This window comes from Lepus europaeus, chromosome 3, assembly GCF_033115175.1.
Source record: "Lepus europaeus isolate LE1 chromosome 3, mLepTim1.pri, whole genome shotgun sequence".
NCBI lineage: Eukaryota > Metazoa > Chordata > Mammalia > Lagomorpha > Leporidae > Lepus > Lepus europaeus.
This window is the reverse complement of record NC_084829.1, coordinates 95,308,752-95,327,807: the sequence shown is the minus strand read 5'-3', so window position 1 is coordinate 95,327,807 and position 19,056 is coordinate 95,308,752. Positions and strand designations below refer to the sequence as shown.

The 19,056-nt window shown below is 38.4% G+C and overlaps 1 pseudogene; it reads right to left on the bottom strand.

The window, feature by feature from the left end:
• LOC133756609 (transcription factor E2F3-like) overlaps positions 1-19,056 on the bottom strand; it is a 118,281-nt pseudogene that overhangs the window by 13,141 nt on the left and 86,084 nt on the right.

The following is a 19,056-nucleotide window of genomic DNA, read 5'->3' as shown; positions in this document are numbered from 1 at the left end:
GAGAATGAACTACAGTGTAGATGTGTATGAAATGCAAAATCCATACCTCAACAGAGAATAGAAAACAGCTATTTTCATGATCTGCTGTCAATTTCTCTGGGATATATCCTCAACTCAGACAGAAACTGAGAAACGGAACACTTAAGTTTAATTCCAGTCACATCTAAATATCTCTGAGTGGCATAGTTTAGCCACAGATCTGGGTTCTTTAAAGTATGTTTGTTTCCATCTATGTTAGGTGACTACAGCCCAAGCTGATGAAGCTGTGCATGTGAGACTGTCCTCCTCCAGAATGGCAGGTGGAAAATTATTCAGGGGAAGGAATTTAATTGGTGACCTTTAAAATAATGATTCATTACCTTTAAACATTTTTATTATGTCAGCATGGAGTACTTCAATTGAAATTAATATATTTAAATCAAAACAGTAGGTTTTATTTAACCTATCTTCAACCAAAAAGTATATTTTAAAAATTTATTGAAATTCTGTACCTTTTCTTCTCCTTCATTTTTGTTGTCTTTTCCTTCCTTCTTCCCTTACTTCCATCGATTCCTTCATTTGTAACTTGGGCACTGTCCATTTGCTTATTTTTGAATAAAATGTTACCTGAAGAGTAGATTCTGACCCTGAATAGCCAGTATTTTCCCTCTTTCCTAGAAGCCAGTGACTGAAAGTAACTTCAGGATTAACCCTTCCAACTAGGCAAAGTCTGGCAGGCCAGCAGTCAGCTTTTAACTGACATCAGCTGTTATATGGAGATACATGAGTATTGGAATGAGATAATATAAGAGGAGAATTCAAAACTTCATGGAAAATACACATTATGGGAATATGTAAGAAAAATGCATAGTACAATAAAACCATGTACGGATTCTAAAATATTTTGCACCAAAATCAACTTATCTCTTAACTCCTCTTTTCCGTGAACTTTTTGAATCATCCTCATGTATGTAAAGCACTTGTAAGGATCTGGAACTTTAATAAAGGTGAATTCATTGCTTTCTCCCTCATAATCTAACACTGGGTCCTCCATAAGAAGCAGAGGAGGCAGGTGTCTATCGTATGCCTAGCCCAAAGCAGCCATTTTAGGGCTTACCTTTTGAATGGATCTTGCCCAGGAAGAAAGACTGAGAAGGGTGGCAATCTCCTAGCCAACATATTGATATTAAATGTGTAGCATGACCCATAAAAAATCAGATTCCCACATATAAACATGGATTTGAACCAAATGCAAATACGTACAAGCAAGCAGCTATTCTGGAATCAAGAAAATATATGGCTGGGCAGAAACTATATTTATTAGGACATGTTTGTGATTTTGAAAGCAAAATTTTGTGACCAGTTTCCATTATACTCTGGGCTATGTAACTTTTCATGGCATACACATTTATAAATAAAAGCACAAGAGCCTCTAAATCACTGACTTAGGCTGAAATGATGCCTCTCGGGTTTGGGATTATAAAAAAATAAAAGGAGACCGAGCAGGGATCATAAGGCAATATCCTACAGGAAGCAAATTGATACCTGGGATTACAGTAGCAATTCCTTTCTGGCATTCAGGAAGGAACATATTTTAGATAAACAAATAGGCAGAACATTTTGGATCTCTGTAAATAGATCTGAAAAGTCAGGCAAGAGCCTTTCCCTATATGGGTGCAAATGACATCATTCATAACCTTTTAAGCAACTGGTGCATTTTGAAGAGCTGTAATTTGCAGATATGATACTAACGTTGAACTATTCACTCTATTTCACATTATAATTCTTGTTGGTAGAACATGGGAAAGGTAATCTATGGCTATGTTTCTCATGAATTTTTATTTTAATAAAAGAATTTCACCTGTATAACTTCCATATTAATGTGCATATATGTTTTCTGGATCTGAAAATAATACATACTGATTTATTTCATATTAATATATAAATTGCTGTTTTTGTTCTATTTAATAGGAAGTTGTGACACACAAAAGATACTGAATCATGGTCATTTCTATTTTTAGTCAAATGTGCAACTAGTTTCTATGAACAAAGTACTGAGGACAGAGTCTGGAAGAACTTTAAATGAAAGAGGACACACCAAATAGTCCTTCAGGGATTTAGAAACAATAGGAGAGAGGACATGCTACACAAATGCTTATGAAGCAAGAGGAAGTTCAATGTGCACTGTGAAAAATATACAAACACTGGGCCATAGCATTTAAAAAAAAAAAAAGGCAGAAATGTGTCTAGCACAGCACACATGGAAAATTTGGCATTTAACCCAGACCTTGAATTATAGACAGAATTTTGAAAAGAAAAATGTTGGTCAGATGTGTTCTAAGAAGCTGGTTTTAGTTAAACTTGCATTTGTCCCTGTTAAATAAAAACTCTAACTAAATTAAAGGTTTACAAAAGGATTAAAATCCTTTGACTTTAGGGTACATAAGTATCACCTATATTGTTTCTAATCTCGTTCAAAAATCAGAATATGCAAGGGATAAGAAATGGTATGAGCTAACAACAACAATAAAAACAATTCTATACTAGTTGTTATATTTGAAGCCCAATGACTAGAGATGGAAGGATGGAATGGCTTTACTGACATCTTCTGGGAAAATTCTATGGCATGTCCAGGAAACACTGCCTTCAAATAAAACCACATCTACCCTGTCCCATTTCACTGAGAACTTATTTTAAAAGATATCCACATAACAAACATCAATAATAATTATTATATATTTGGCATATTTTTAGTGTATTCTACTTATACTTAACAAAGAAAAACATATTATGTCTATTCTATCTGAATATCCATACATCTGGGTGCTGTATAGGATATAAATTGGTTGTGCTGCTTTGTTAAAGTGCATAAATTACTCTCCCCTTTATCCATGCCATTCTCTTTCATTATTTATAGTTATGCTCACTGAAGAGAACAAATAAATTTACGATGACATTATTCAAACCTCTGTTGGAAATATTATGTGTTCACATACACTAATTCCTTGCACAGGATGAAGGCACTGCAAACAGTTCTTTACATCCTGAGTTTCCATTGTGCATTTGGGGTCACTCCTGGGCAGGTGCATAAACAAATGTTACTACTGATGAGAAGCAGGCACTCAGAACTATGACAAAAACATAGAGTAGCAATGTTTGATACATGAATAACTATAAGCATTCTCCCCTATTAAAAATTAGTGGCAGGGTTATTACTAAAGCAACTTTCCCATCAAGTAAACACATGTTAAGAACTCCTGGGTTTCAAAATATTATCTTGGGTCAGTGCTGGTTTAGTTCACATTCTCAAAGGTAATAATGCAAATACCAATGAAGGCAAGATATGTCTCACTACAATCCTTTGCATAAGCAGTGTAAAAATATTCAAAAGCAACAGAAAAAAATATGCATTTGTATACTCAGTTTGAATAAAATTAGCAAATCAGGAACATGCAAACTGAACTTAGGTGTGAAGGAAACATTCAAAGAGAAAAGGAGCAGGATGAGCAGGGGTTGCAGGAGGAGAGTGGAAAAGGGGGAGTTGGGAAGGACCAAGCAAATAGCCTCTTTTTACATTGAGATGGTTTTGAGAATAATAATGTGCTAGTTTCTTTCTTTCCCTTTTTTTAATCCAAGTAGCTATTGAAGATTGTAATGATTTCAGTCTAAAAAGCAATGCTGGAAAGCCTCTTCGGAGATTGCCAACTCCCACTGTGCAGAAACACTGTGTCCCTGCACGCTGGTGTAATGGAGACAAACAAAAGAAACACTTCAAGAAAAGGGGAGGCAGGAGAGGGAGGGTGAAAAAGCAGCAAGGATGTGGTTCCCAGAGAAAACAGTAAGAGTTTGAGCAATGACCAAAAAAAGCAAGTATATCTACTCTCAAGTTTGAAACTGCTGTAAGTTAAATAAAAGCCTTAACAATTTAAGTAACATGTTACATAATGACACCCTTCATCAAAATAACAGTAACTTGTCATCAACAATAATGATCTAGTCTGAGTTACACTGATCCCATTCCCCACGTTAAGGCAGTCCATTTTCATTTTTGTCTTTTCAAATCTATCTGGGCTCCTATCGGGAGCAAATATAACTATGAAAGATTATTAGTTATGGAAATGCATTGCTCTATTGCTTCTGTATGCTTGCTTCTATCTCTTCCATTCTCTCCCTCTCTTTTGACACAATAAGTACTTTAGTAATAAACACATATAACGACCCAATGAAAGTATCCTAATTAAGCTGATACTCTTTAGTACTTTAGTTCCTACAAAGATTTAAACATGGTTTATTGCTTCTAGATTCTATTATAAAAAGGTCACTAATAATTACTGTTTATTCACTTTCAAATGTTTTTAATGTAAAAGTTTTGTGAGATGCTGAAAACTAATATTTCTTTCAAATTCTAGAAAAAACTAGGATCAATATTTACATACATTTTTAACTTCTAATAATTAAAATTGCAGTCTCTTGTTTTTAAACCTGGGAAAGGAGGACTAGTCAGGTTAATGTCATTATTTCTATACTGGGAATTTATGCTTCCTGGATACTCAGTATCTATTTTTCTAAACCAACTTATAATATGTAACCACATCCATCATCTCTGTATGAGGTTTGTCTCTAGATTTGTTGGAGTTTCGGTATGATGATATTCCACAAACAATGCAATATAAAAGGCATCTGTTTCTTGTAACCATAAATTCACACCCTGAGAAAATAATCACACGGGATCGTTTGGATGGAAGATCCCCACATCTCTGTTCAGAAATCATATCAACATCTCTGAAAACTTTGAAGAAAGGCATTTCAGGCAACAAAATGGAAAAAGGCATGGTATCAAAAACACCATAACACCAGTGCTGGCAAAATTATTTTTAAGTTCACAAAATATTCTAGGAACAGTGGTCTATTATTTAAGCTTGTTTGTTTCATTTTGTTTTTGAAAAGACAGCATTGTTATTATGCTATTAGATTACTAGTAAGTGTTCCAAAGCCTAATTCTAAAATTTACTAAATGATAGATGTTTCATTAATTCTTATACAAAGTATTTTCTCACAAATCTGATTGAATAAAAGCATTTCATATAGTTCACTTACACAATAGTTTTTGAACATGTGCTAATATCTCAGTAACTTTTAAATATTTCCAACTACATAAAGGGAGAAAAATAAAGGACAATATAGGAATTCTGCTCTCACTGACCATCACTATTTATAATCCTTAAAGAAAATCCTTTTTGTTTAATATGATTCAAAAATTTGAAAAGCCTAGCTGTCATAACAGGAAAATCAATTCTTAAAAATAATACTCAAATATTTCATTTTGATATCTCTTTCTTCTTTTGTTGTAATTATTTATCAGCACTAGCATGATTTATATAACACAATAATGGCCATTATCACATAATAGCTAATACTTATGGAACATTTACTATGTTCCAAACATTGTTATATGAGCTTTACATATACTGACACATTTAATTTTCAAAACAACCTAAGAGATGTATTTTATTATTCAATTATATAAATGAAAGGTTAAAAAACTTGCCAAAGAGTAAATGCCTTTAGAGTGGAAGCCAGAATTAAATGTAGTCAGTCTGCCTTGTGAATAATATTCTAATATTAATAAGTTAGTGGTTGCAATGCCCCAATATACCAATATTCTTTTGCAGATATTCAAATTGACATTGAAAATTACATGATTTACCTAGGAAATTATAATTTACCAGTCAGAGGAAATATGATGATTACCACATATGTTTGTCCATCTTTAGGAAACTAAAATTTCAAAAGGTAGGATGCACAGAGAAAAGACAAAAACACCTCTGACAGATTGACTTGAAGAAAGGGGAGAAAAAGATGGAGGCCACCTCAGGCTCCAAGGAAGAACAATGGATTTCAGCCACTTTTACTTTTATTTCAACATTAATAGGATTAGAGGAGTTTGTAGGTGTGTTATTCTTATTTCAGAAAAGGTTGTGAAAGAAAAACAACTATTTTTTCAATTAACAATGATTATGGGACATGGGCTTTTATTTTATGCTTTTGTTGCAGGATTCACACAATTTTTCCTAGAATATGTTTTTAAAAAATAATAGCAACAAATGCTGGCTCTTTTCTTTCATTATGATACTTCACAAGGCAGTCTGGTTAGGTGATCATTTATCCCAGCTCAGGAGTGCATTGCTGGTTAAACAATTGGTAGGTCAGTCTCAAGAAACAACTGTATTAGCAGTAAGGAACTCTGGATGATGGTGGTCTAAGGCAATCTCACTCTCACTGTAGGTAATCTGCCAATGGATTTTCATACCTGCAACTGAATTTCTGTTGTCATTCAGATAGAGGCAGTGGTGGTATAAGAAAGCCAACCAGGGAAAGGAGCATACAAAGTTGAAAAGACATGGGCAGTTGTCTCTAGAAGCTCACAACCTAGTTTATGAGGGAGTGGGAAGAGACTGAGTTTCCTACTAACAAGCATCAAGGAATGGTGCTAATTGTTAAAAAGGACAATGCTACTTAATCTAAGAAGGAGCAGGGGTTGGGGCAGTGTAATCAGGAAGGCATCACAGAAGAGGCGGCTTGTGTCTGGGGCCTGCAGAGGGTTTTGTCATCAAGCCAACCAAAAAGAACAGGGAGAGGGATATGCAGAGATGAAAAACATTTCTTGCCAGAAGAAAACTAAAACAATCCAATCAATTTCACTTGTGCAGAAATCAGCTCTTAGAAACTACTTACAAACTCCAGCAGAGCAGAAGGTTTCTCATCCATTCCCAGCAAGTTTATAATCCCACATGGGGCTCTCCTCACTCATTTACCGAGAGTATGAATATGGGGCAGCAGTGGTGAAATCATCCAGCAACGATTTTAACCCCTCAGCTCTCCTTCATTTAGTTACAGCACCTTCCTCCCATTTTGCTGCTCCTCTATTTGGAGTTCTGTTAGGCAGGGTGCTGTGGCTTTAAAAATGCAAAATGGTTGCCAAAAGGAACAGTTTTGCCATGTAGCAAATGTTCATACTCTGCAATGCTAATTTATGTCCTTTCCTATAGTTATACAGGTTGCTATGTGCAATGAATTAAACATTAATGAAAATTATCTGATGGTTCTATGAGGCAATGTATTGAGGAAGTAGATTTTTGAGTACAGGTGTTACCACTCCACAGAGGTAAATTTTTTTCAAGACTCTCTGAGAAGTCACCAAAGTAAGAGTAATTGGAAAATGCAACTTACTGAAAAACTTAGCAAGAGTAACATTCTGTCCTTAATCTGAATACCAGGTACATATTTGAGTACAGTTTTAAAAAATTCAACAGCACTCAATTTATGATAGGTATAATTGTTTTTGTGCATAGTATTTATTAATAAAAAGTTTAAGAAACTTTAACATTAGCAGTGAAGTTTTTAATATGTTCATGTGTTCACAATGCAGAAATATTATCATATTTTCAGTTCTATATCTAAAAATAAATGCCAGACACACAGGATAAAATCCTTCTTCACATATAAATGCATTTCTTGAACTCTTGAAGAAATTAATTCAGCAGGAATTGTGGCTATGTGATGTTCAAGGAAAATGCCCCCGAAATATGCACTTACAAACGAAGTATGAAATACTATTTTTAAAATTTAATTCACTTAATAGGTTGCTGCCTTTGTTTCTACTCTATGTGAGAAAGCTGAGCAGTCCTAAAGGCTGACAGAGTTTATGTGGCATTTCACAATGGAGATGGAGGCTCCATCATCTAGGAGTGGCAGTGGCTGACTGACTTCATGGAATACCATAGGTAGGAAAATTACCTTGATGCTTTCTACTTGTGCTGATTTTTCCTTCTGCTGACACTTCTGATGCTCTGAAAGTTGCTTTGCTCACATTCCCTGCTACTAGTGTCAAAGCACACTCTCCATCTTCACATGCCAAGAGAGGAGGAAAACCTTATTTCAATGCCCAAAAGACTTAGCTCCTGTCAAAGATATTCATTTAACACTCACAGTTGGTCTGTGGCAACTTGAAGATGTTGTCTTAAAGACTAGGGCTTGTAGGGGGTGGGGTGGAGAGGAAAAGGCCTGGTTTTCTAAGGAAACTTGGTGCTTTCCATTTCCTGAAGGCAAGTAATAGAGGATGAGGGCAATTTCAACTGTTATTTACAGGACATACTTAAGCTACTTCAGGAGAAGGAGATGGGGGAAGCCTGAATGATAAAATCATTGTAATTGTTTAAAGAATGAGATATATTTAAAAACAAAAAAAAATATATTATTTGCAAAGCCTTTCCCTGTAAAAATATATGTCACCCAATCTTATTGCTTATGTGCTGCTGGCCAATTATGGTGAGTAAATTTCACAATAAGAAAAATTATCTTCAGCATTAATTGCAAGCTTTGTTGAATATGCTAAATAGGCCACCAAACCTATGATCATTCCAAAATATGTTTGGTGCTTAACCCTAATCAGTCTGAAATAGGCACATAAAACCTCAAGTCATTTATAAAAGGTAATCACATGCTTTAGTAAAGGGTTACTATCTGGCATAAGCCATTCCCCTATTTACTATGACCACACACACCATATTGCATGTTCATTTCAGATCATTCCTTCAACTTCCACCCCTACATCCATCTCCATATTCTTTATGATGGTCTTATTTATACAACCCCAAGGTCCATCACAGAACATAATGAAGTACACAAACTTGGTTTACTGAGTCCTTTTTTCTCTCCTTAGGCTATTTTTAAAAACTGCATATTTTACACAATAAATCCTAATTCAGCCAATAACAGTTCATTCAAATAGCATCTGAATTTTAAAATTGGCTCCTTTTCAGACAATTAGTCGGGGTGCCAATTTCCCAGTCAAATAAAATCATTTTCCCATTAACATTTTTGGTTATATAATCTGCTATACAAATATAATACTATTAAAACTCAATGTGCAAATTAAGGCCCTAGAATATCTCAGTTGCTAATTTGGTCAGATAACTCCAAGCATACATTTTGATGTCATTTAAATTGGAGATTTTTCTTCTGGCTGATAGCTTTCCAAGGGTGAGAATGTGGCTGAAGAGCCCAGTGCATGTCTCAGATTTTCCACACTTCATACACATGGAAGCTGTCTTTGGGCTGGGACTCTCTCCTCTGTCTGTAGAGCATATTGTACTTGCAGCCCTGCCTTTCCTCCTTGTAGGCTGCCAGACACATTTGCCCAAAAAGAGTCACTCAGTCTTTGATTTTTTGCATGTAAGTTTGGCCTGTCTGATGTTGTTTGCACAGCCATGCCACATTGTTAGAAGTTGTGATTCAATGTGTCCTTGGAGCCTTTCTTTTGCCAGCCCTGCCTACTCCTACTCACAATGTCCCCATTTCAGTTTCCTGTTGAGCAGCTGACTCCGGACCATTATGTGAACTGTGCCCCAAGTTTGCCCAATTCCCATGCTAGCTGCTGTGCTGATCTTTGCTTCCCAGCCATAGACTCAGCTGGGGGCACACTTTCAGTAATCCTGCTTCCCCATTTATGCCACATATGTCTTGCAGGTGATGCGGGATGCTGCCTGCGACATCTGTGACAGATCCAGACCTCCCAACCATATGGAAGGTTGGACAGTACCAAACATTTGATTGGATACTGAGTTTGGTGCCACATTTGACTGCCAACCTCCCAAAAGGCATACAGGCCATCTCAAGTAGGTTTCTACTTCTTTGTTTCCCAGAGCTTAAATTCAGTGCAGTCTGATTTCCAACAACATCAGAAATACACACCACTATCATTAACGAAGAGAATTCCTGTTTCAGAATAGCTAGGATAAAATAAATCTGGTTTTACTATGTTTGGATTCTGTTCTAAGACAAATTACTTAAAAATTACTTACTTTTAAGGTCTCAGTTTCCTTACTTATAAAATTATGATAATTATTTCAACTTCACAGAGTTAGCATAAGACAAAATTATGAGATGATACATTTAACTATACACCAGTACTCAGTAAGTTTTTGCTATTGGTATACATAAGGATAAAAACTTGTTTCTCTAGACATTAGTGTAGCATAAATAGCTTCCAAAAGGTATATGCTGTATTTATGTTTTAGGATTTCTATTTATACCATTGTAATTTTTATTAAGTATGTCTTGGCAAATGTAAGTCTTACTACTTGCTTCAGTTGCTAGATCAAATGATATATTTCAGTCTAAATTTTATCCCTCCTTCCAAAATAGCATTAACTTTAATGCTACCTCTACCCTATGAAGAAAGGCATGGATCCACTCCTGAATATCATAATTCAGGAAGAATTCTTGAAGTTGTTTGGACTTCTTCCTACTGCTGGTCTTTTGCTTGTGCATCCTTCTTGCTGCTACTCAATACTAGAACCTAGAGTTTAGGATTGATTATCTAGATCTTCATTCAGTTTCATGCATTTGGCTTCACAGTACAGTTAATGAAACCATTACCTCTAGCTCTGTTTCCTAGATTAAATTGTTACTGTGCTATCATCTGACCTCACAATATTCAAAATGAAAGGAATCTTGACAGGTATCTTGTTTCCTATAGAAGGAATCCTTTTCTGTCAGTTGATCATCTGTTGAAAGACATCTGCTGAAAGAGACCATATTTGTTTAGTTTAAAATCCTTTTCAACTTTAATAAATCCCTGCCTTTTATACACTCCAAATTTGCCTACCTGGCAGTCTATTATATAGTACAGCTACTTATGAATTTGCATGCCTGATCTTCAAAATAGTGAAAACAACCATAATACTCTCCTTCAATCTTACCTTTTCCTATTTAAGTATATGCTATTCCATAATTCCTCATAATTTCTATAGGATTGACCCTCTCTAATTAATTATTAATTGATTACCATTCATATATGAATTAAATATTTCCTTTTGAAGAAAGATCTTTCTCTTTTACACACCAAAGCACAACAATAATCACTCAACAGATTGAATGATTTGAGGATATTTTTCATTCATCATTAATATCAAAGGCACTGGGTCTACTCCTCTTGCCCTAAAATTTTGCTCACCAAGGCCCTTTCTACCTTATCAGTTTTCTATAAATATTATGATTTGGGGTATTCATTTTAGCATTGGTGTCACAAATATGTTACTCATTTTAACTCTCTTTAAAGATTTATTTATTTATTTGAAAGGCAAAGAGAGGGACACACACACACACACACACACATACACATAAACAGGGGTTGGAAGAGAAAGATAGAAAGATATCCTCCATCTGATGATTCATTCCTCAAATGGCAGTAATGGCCAGAGCTAAGCCAAGCTGAAGATAGGAACCTGGAACTCTATCTGGGTCTCCCATATTGGTAACAGGGTCCCAAGCATTTGGGTCATCCTCCACTGCATTCCCAGGTGCATTAACAGGAAACTAGATTAGAAGCAGAACAGTTGGGACTCAAATCCATATAGGATGCTCCTATCAAAAGCCAGTAAACCCACCGCACCACAACGCTGGCCCCTGGATTCATTCTTGATTATAAACACCTTATTTCATCTTTCATGTTGATAGGCTTTTTGGATGTGGATAAACATGGAGTTGCACATAAGTATATTCCTGTATTTCATGACAGCATGTTTTTAAGGAATTTATTAATATATTAGTTTCTCAGGTCACAGCAAATGCATTATTACAGCAACACAATTTTCGTAAATTCTCAGGTTAATACGATACTAATACAAATTTTAAAATCATAAACCAAAATTCTTTTTTTGAATCTCATTATTTTTTAACAAAATTACGTTTAGAGTCCCTGAATATCACACATATAGCTCCCTGAACTCTTGATATCTAATGATTGAATTGTAAGGTGATCACAGAAGGATTTGGCTACACTTTTATGTCACTACTTAAAATTCCAATACATCATGTTCTCTCAAGGTTAGTATCATTTCTATGTTATATACAAGCTCTTACACAAAACAATACAATTTATCACATTGCTTATTCACCTTTATGAGAAATTATGAGGGTGAAAATACATCAAATATGCTTTATATTACCGGAATAAAAAATTAGTGCTATTCTTCATTACCTACACTTCACTTCCATTTCTTTCTCAAATAATTTCAATTTTCTTCCATAGATAGGCCTGTGGATTCACATACACACATATTCAAGTACACTTGTGTCACAAATTAGATGTTAAAAAACAAGGTATAGCAATACATTTAATTATAAATCGAATCCAACCAGTCTCGTTGATATCAATAGATTTATTACTTTTCATTAGTATTTAATGGCTGATTTTTACACATATATATGTGTACATGTGCATATATGTGATTTCTGTATATGTGCTTGGAATTGTACATGTATATTCCCTTGCATAAATATTGATTAGTGTGTTTATTGACTTTTTTACTTCTTCTTTATAATTACTGGGTACTTATTTGACATGCTTTCCTATACTGTACAGATAACTATGCTCTTGGCCAGCATACAACTAGTTTATGTCAGCTGCTGTGATTCTATCATTCTATATGCATTGCATTTATTAAATTGATTATTATCCTGTCTCTAAATGGTTTGTTGGATTAGCATTCTTTCTCAGGAAATATTTAAATCCTAAATCAGATCTGTGAATCAATTTAAAAATATACATTCTTGATGTCCTAAGGATTATGTCACAATTGAGGTGGCAAATCATCTGAAATTATCATCCACAAGCCATGAAAATAATTACAATTTTTTCTTTCTTGACAGTATATTTTCTGTACCTGCTCAGAATCATGGCCTTATACTGGATGAAAAGTTAAAAACATGACCTTTGACTTCAGAGCCTCTGTTTAGTTCCCAAGAAATCATATTTCATGATCCTTCTACTCGATCCTTCTTGATTGCCTTCTCTGTGACAACAATTTTCCTACCTTGATAGGCAGGTGAATTTGCCATTATGAGAAGGAATTAGTCACTTGGGCAGCCGGCTGCACTGGCTTACCCTGAATAATTCATTATTGCTTGCAATTTCTAATCTGAAGCTGAATCCAATGTGGGATGGTCAAATCTCTGCAATTCCCACAACTGACCTTTGATTCAAGTCAGCTTACAGAATTTTCTCAGGAATACATAGGGATGATGATAGAAAGGCATATTAAAACTATTCACTTGTACTTACAAAGACTGAGTGGCACTGTAAAAATTTGATGGGTCCTCACTCTGATAAAGTGAATACATTGGCTACTATGTACTTTCCTGTAGGGAAGTTGAGATTCAGGAAAAGAACCCTTTTTTGGATGTTGTCTTTCTCCTTCCTTAGCATTCTTCATATCTACAAGTTCCCATATTCTTGCCATTAAATAAACCATGTATCCCATACCTATGTGTTGACATCTTGCTATCAATGACCATGACCACTGTGACAACTGCGCCATGGCTCAACAGGCTAATCCTCCGCCTTGCGGCGCCGGCACACTGGGTTCTAGTCCCGGTTGGGGCGCCGGATTCTGTCCCGGTTGCTCCTCTTCCAGTCCAGCTCTCTGCTATGGCCTGGGAGTGCAGTGCAGGATGGCCCAAGTGCTTGGGCCCTGCACCCGCATGGGAGACCAGGAGAAGCACCTGGCTCCTGGCTTCGGATCGGTACAGCACCAGTCGTAGTGGCCCTTTGGGGTTGAACCAATGGAAGAAAGACCTTTCTGTCTGTCTGTCTCTCTCTCTCACTGTCTAACTCTGCCTGTCAAAAACAAACAAACAAAACAAAAAAAAAAAAACAAAAAAAAAAAGAAAGCAAGAAAGAAAAAGAAAATAAGTCCACTGTGCCAAGAAGACTCCATTAGAAAGTTGTTAAGGATGACTACAAATAACATAAAACAAAGATGAAAAGGGATTCTAAGAACAAACACCAATGACCTGCAAAGAACCTATGATTAGTTGCACATAGTACTGAAAGCATAATCAACTTTACAAAGTTACTGTGTTTGAACTTTAATAACAATATTCTGTAAGTTCTCCTTGTCTCTAGTGTATATGCAGTCCTTTCTTCCTGGACTACTCTTACTTAAGCATAACAATCTAAAATAGATTTTCATGCAAATGAGTTTCAAATGGTTCATATAAATGCTTATATGAGATAATTATTTGTGGATTTTTGGACACCAAAATAAACTCAACTACCATGATTTAGTTACTTAGAAGACAGTGCTCTGAGGAGAATCCCTATTATAACAGCATGTATTTTAGTAAATGGAAGCAAGAATAAACATCTAATTTATGGTGATACTTATGTGGAACAATGATGAAATAATTCATGCTTTGTGAAACTTTAGAGGCACAGTGTCTCAAAGAAATCACTAGCTTACAAATGAATAACTTATTTTAAGAAATGACAAGCGCTGTGGCTCAATAGGCTAACCCTCCGCCTGCGGTGCAGGCACCCTGGGTTCTAGTCTCGGTCGGGGCTCCGGATTCTGTCCCGGTTGCTCCTCTTCCAGGCCAGCTCTTTGCTGTGGCCCGGGAGTGCAGTAGAGGATGGCCCAAGTGCTTGGGCCCTGCACCCGCATGGGAGACCAGGAGTGTGGGGAACCGCAGGCTGGCCACCTGTGAGAACCTCATCATCTACATGGTTTGCAGCAATCAGTCGACCACAAGTCCCAGGAAAGCAACCAGGTGAAACAGATGAAACAGAATGGACTCTATGAAGAACCAGGTGAAACAGATGAACTTTTGACCTGAGGCTATATGCGCCCTTTCATCTGATTGGACGATATCAGCATAAAGGGACATTGGGATCTGGGCGGGCCAGAACCATGGCCCCTCCTCTTCTTTCCTTCTCTCCCCACAAATATAAAGTTCCTTGAGAACCGTTGAACAGTGACCGTGTCGTGACTGCGTTGGACCCTTGCTGGCGAGGGTCCGACAAATGGTGGCATGACTCGGATAGTTGGACCGGTCACTGGAAGCAGGAAAGAAAAAATTAGAACGTGTGGAAAACACAGGAATCTAGGCGGTAAAGTCTAGGATTGGTACCGCGGAAAAAAAGGAATTCCTCGACAACCAAGTTTTCTTTTAAAAAAGTAGTGGGGATGCCCGTGAAAGCAGCCACTGTAAAGCGGTGAGTTAGAACAGGAACAATGGCGTAGGGTGGGAAGACAATTGAGGGCAGCAGAGAAATTGCCTGAAGTCCTTAGGTTATGGCGACTGATCGACCAAGCTCTCTATAGAGGAAATGCAGAGAATCTCAATCTGGGAGCCTGGACGGAGACAGAGGACCAACATGGGTCGGGACAGAGAGTTAGGGAGGATGAGAGACGCCTTCCTTTTGCACCCCCCTATTCGAACCAAGACTCTTCCCCCCTCCGGAGGACTCCTCCACAAGAGGGACAAAAGGCGAGGGCTTCTCCCCGGAACCTCCTCGAGAAAAACGGGCAGGAGGACAAGGCACTCCCCCTAAGTGGGAAGAATATCACCACATAAATCAGGCTTTCCCTGTGATAGTGGACGCGCAGGGCAACCGGGGATGGACACCCCTAGACCATAAATTGTTGACGGAATTACAACAATCAGTACAATTATATGGACCACATGCTACCTTTACTAAAGTGGTCCTAGATAACATAGGCACCAATGGACTAGTCTCAGAGGACTGGAGGAACCTAGCTAAGGCAGTGCTTGGTGGGGGAGACTTCCTCCTCTGGTTCTCAGCTTACAGAGAGCTCGCGAGAGCTCAGGCCTATGATAACGCTAGGAACAGTCAGCCAGCCTGGAACGAGGATATGCTAAATGGGGAAGGAGCTTTTAATGACGAACAGGCTCAGCTAGTTGCCCTAATGAGGTTTTGATGCAAGTGAGAACTAGCTCGAAGGGCGTGGAAGGTCATTCCAAGGAAAGGGGAAATCAGACACAGCTTATCCAAGATTACACAAGGCCTGACAGAGCCCTATGCTGATTTTGTGAACAGAGTAATGGAGGCTGCCGGCAATATCTTTGAGACCATGGATGAGGCTATGCCTTTAGTCCGAAGGTTAGCCTATGAACAAGCAAACAAAACCTGCCATGAGGCTCTAAGACCTTGGCAGCATAAGGACATTCCCACCTTTCTAAAAATCTGTAGGGATATCATGGATGAAGTAGCCTCGGCAGAGCACGAAGCAGTTGCCAGGGCCAAAATTATACGCAACAATGGGCTAGGACGAAAATGTTTTAAGTGTGGAAAAGATCACATGAAAAGGGAATGTACAGAACAGACACAACTGGGACGCCAATCAGGACTGTGCCCTCGATGTGATAAAGGCAACCATTGGGCAAATGAGTGCTATTCCAAGCCAGATAAGACAGGCAATCCGCTTCTATCGCCCACCAGATCAAGTGGCCAGAATAGTACATTCCAAAAATGAGTGGCCCCACACCCAGGGGCCCGAAAACTCAATGGGTAAGAGGACAAACCATGGGAGGAGTAGGACCGTCTCAAAAGGACCGGGAAGCATTTACTGCACAGAGCTGTGAGCAACCAACTATTTAGTATTAACACCTCAAATGGGAATTCAGGCAATAAATGTGGAACCTCGGGAGCCCATGGATGATATCAACAGTTTAGATGTTACTATAGGAAAGGCTACAAATTCATTAACAGGGCTTATTCAGTTGCCTTGCTCATAGCTCAATGTTCCAATCTACTAAGGGGATAGTGCAACTGTTGCCATTGCAGCCCATTGCTCAGCTGCTAATAATAAGCCCTGTAAAGGATACTAGAGGTAATCAAGGAAAGCATTTTGCAGCTCACTATGACTCTTGGCAATAGCCCACTATGGACTCTTATTATCAAAAGAAAGGCAATCAAGGGGCTGTTAGATACAGGCGCAGATGTTAGTATTATCTCCAAACAAGACTGGCCTCCTTCATGGCCCCTCCAGGAAGGAGATAACACCTTGGTAGGATTAGGCACCGCTGTTGCCCAATCCCGAAGCACACAAGTGCTAGATTGCAAAGATGAAGAAGGCACCACAGGCGAAGTACATGTGTGCTATCCCTGTAACTTTATGGGGAAAGGATGTCTTAGAGAAACTTCATTTGCAGACTTGTTGTTGGCAGCTGTGAGAAGACACCCTAGAAAGAGCGTTTACCATGCTAACCTCATGCTTGCAGATGGCGGGGTTACAAACTGCACCAGAAAAGATTCAAAAGGGCACTGTGGTCTAGTACCTAGGACTAAGGTTAACACCAACTACTGTGGCTCCTTTAGATTTTGTCATATCCACCGCAGGACTTAGGACGTTAAATGACTTCCAAAAACTATGTGGTAACTTAAACTGGATACAGCCTTATTGTAAACTAGCCACTGATGAAATGCACCCATTGCTTAACATTTTGGAAGGCGATTCACAGCTCACCTCACCTCGTACAGCTGCAATCTTAAAGAAGGTCGAAGAATGCCTTAAAATCACGCAGATGCAAAAACGCCAGAGCAGTTTGCACGTGTCGGTGGACACGTTCTCTGGAATTGTGTCAGCCACAGCTCTAAACAAAAAAGGAACTCAACAGGTTATTCAACACTGTCTATAGTCCTTTGCCGCTTGGGGGTGCCCAAAATTATCAAAACAGATAATGGGCTGGCGTACACTTCGGCCTGTTTTGCTACATTCTTAAAAGAATTCGGCATAAGGCACGTTAATAATCCCCAAGGGCAGGCAATAATTGAACAGACTCACCTGTACTTAAAAACTTTAATAAACAAAAAGGGGGAATAGGAGAATATGCGGTAGCTAATTGCGATGCATTGGCTATAGCTCTATATACTATAAGTTTTTTGAATAGGAAAAAGTGTGGCAAAATTCCTGAGTTCATGGTGTTTACTGATGTACTTTCAGTATTGTTTGAAGAATTGTTTTGAGGAAAAAAAAAAACGTTGCACATGATTTGTACTGCAGCAAAGCAGCAAAGTGACCTGAGTTAGATATATTTGAAGGTATTTTGAAAGTTACGTTCAAGGCTAACACCTAAGCATTGTGTAATGTAAAAATGTTTTTGTATCAGTTTTTTCCTTTGTAAATGGCATTAACATTGTTACTTGAGGTCTTGCTTAATCACTTTTGTTGTCCTGAGGACTTGAATTTAACAGTCTATCAGATTTGTTGATCTGTACTGGTCCGACAGGCTATGCTTGTTATGTATCACTCTGACCCTCAGCAACAGATATGGCTTAGCATGATGAAGCAGTAGCCAAAGACGGGTAATCACTGGCGAGTGCCCATAGCAACCTAAGAAGCAAGTGGCACGTCGCTGGGAACCTAAGACAGGCACAACTACGCGCCATAAATAACAAAAAAGGGGGAACTGTGGGGAACCACAGGCTGGCCACCTGCGAGAACCTCCTCATCTACATGGTTTGCAGCAATCAGTCGACCACAAGTCCCAGGAAAGCAACCAGGTGAAACAGATGAAACAGAATGGACTCTATGAAGAACCAGGTGAAACAGATGAACTTTTGACCTGAGGCTATACGCGCCCTTTCATCTGATTGGACGATATCAGCATAAAGGGACATTGGGATCTGGGCGGGCCGGTGCCACGGCCCCTCCTCTTCTTTTCTCCTCTCCCCTCTTTCCTTCTCTCCCCACAAATATAGAGTTCCTTCAGAACCCATGAACAGTGACCATGTCGTGACTACGTTGGACCCTCGCCAGCGAGGGTCCGACAAGGAGAAGCACCTGGTTCCTGGTTTCGGATCAGCAAGGTACACCAGCTGCAATGGCCATTGGAGGGTGAACCAATGGTAAAGGAAGACCTTTCTCCCTGTCGCTCTCTCTCTCACTGTCCACTCTGCCTGTCAAAATAATAATAATAATAAAATGACAAGATGGGGCTGGCACTGTGGCACAGCAGGTTAAAGCCCTGGCCTGAGGTGCCAGCATCCCTTATGGGTGCTGGTTCTAGTCTCGGCTGCTCCTTCCGATCCTGCTCTCTGCTATGGCCTGAATAGCAGTGGAAGATGGCTCAAGTCCTTGGCCTTTGCACCTGTGTAGGAGACACGGAAGAAGCTCCAGGCTTCGGATTGGCGTAGCTCCAGCCATTGGGACCATCTGGGGAGTGAACCAGTAGATGGAAAACCTCTCTCTGTATCTACCTCTCTCTGTA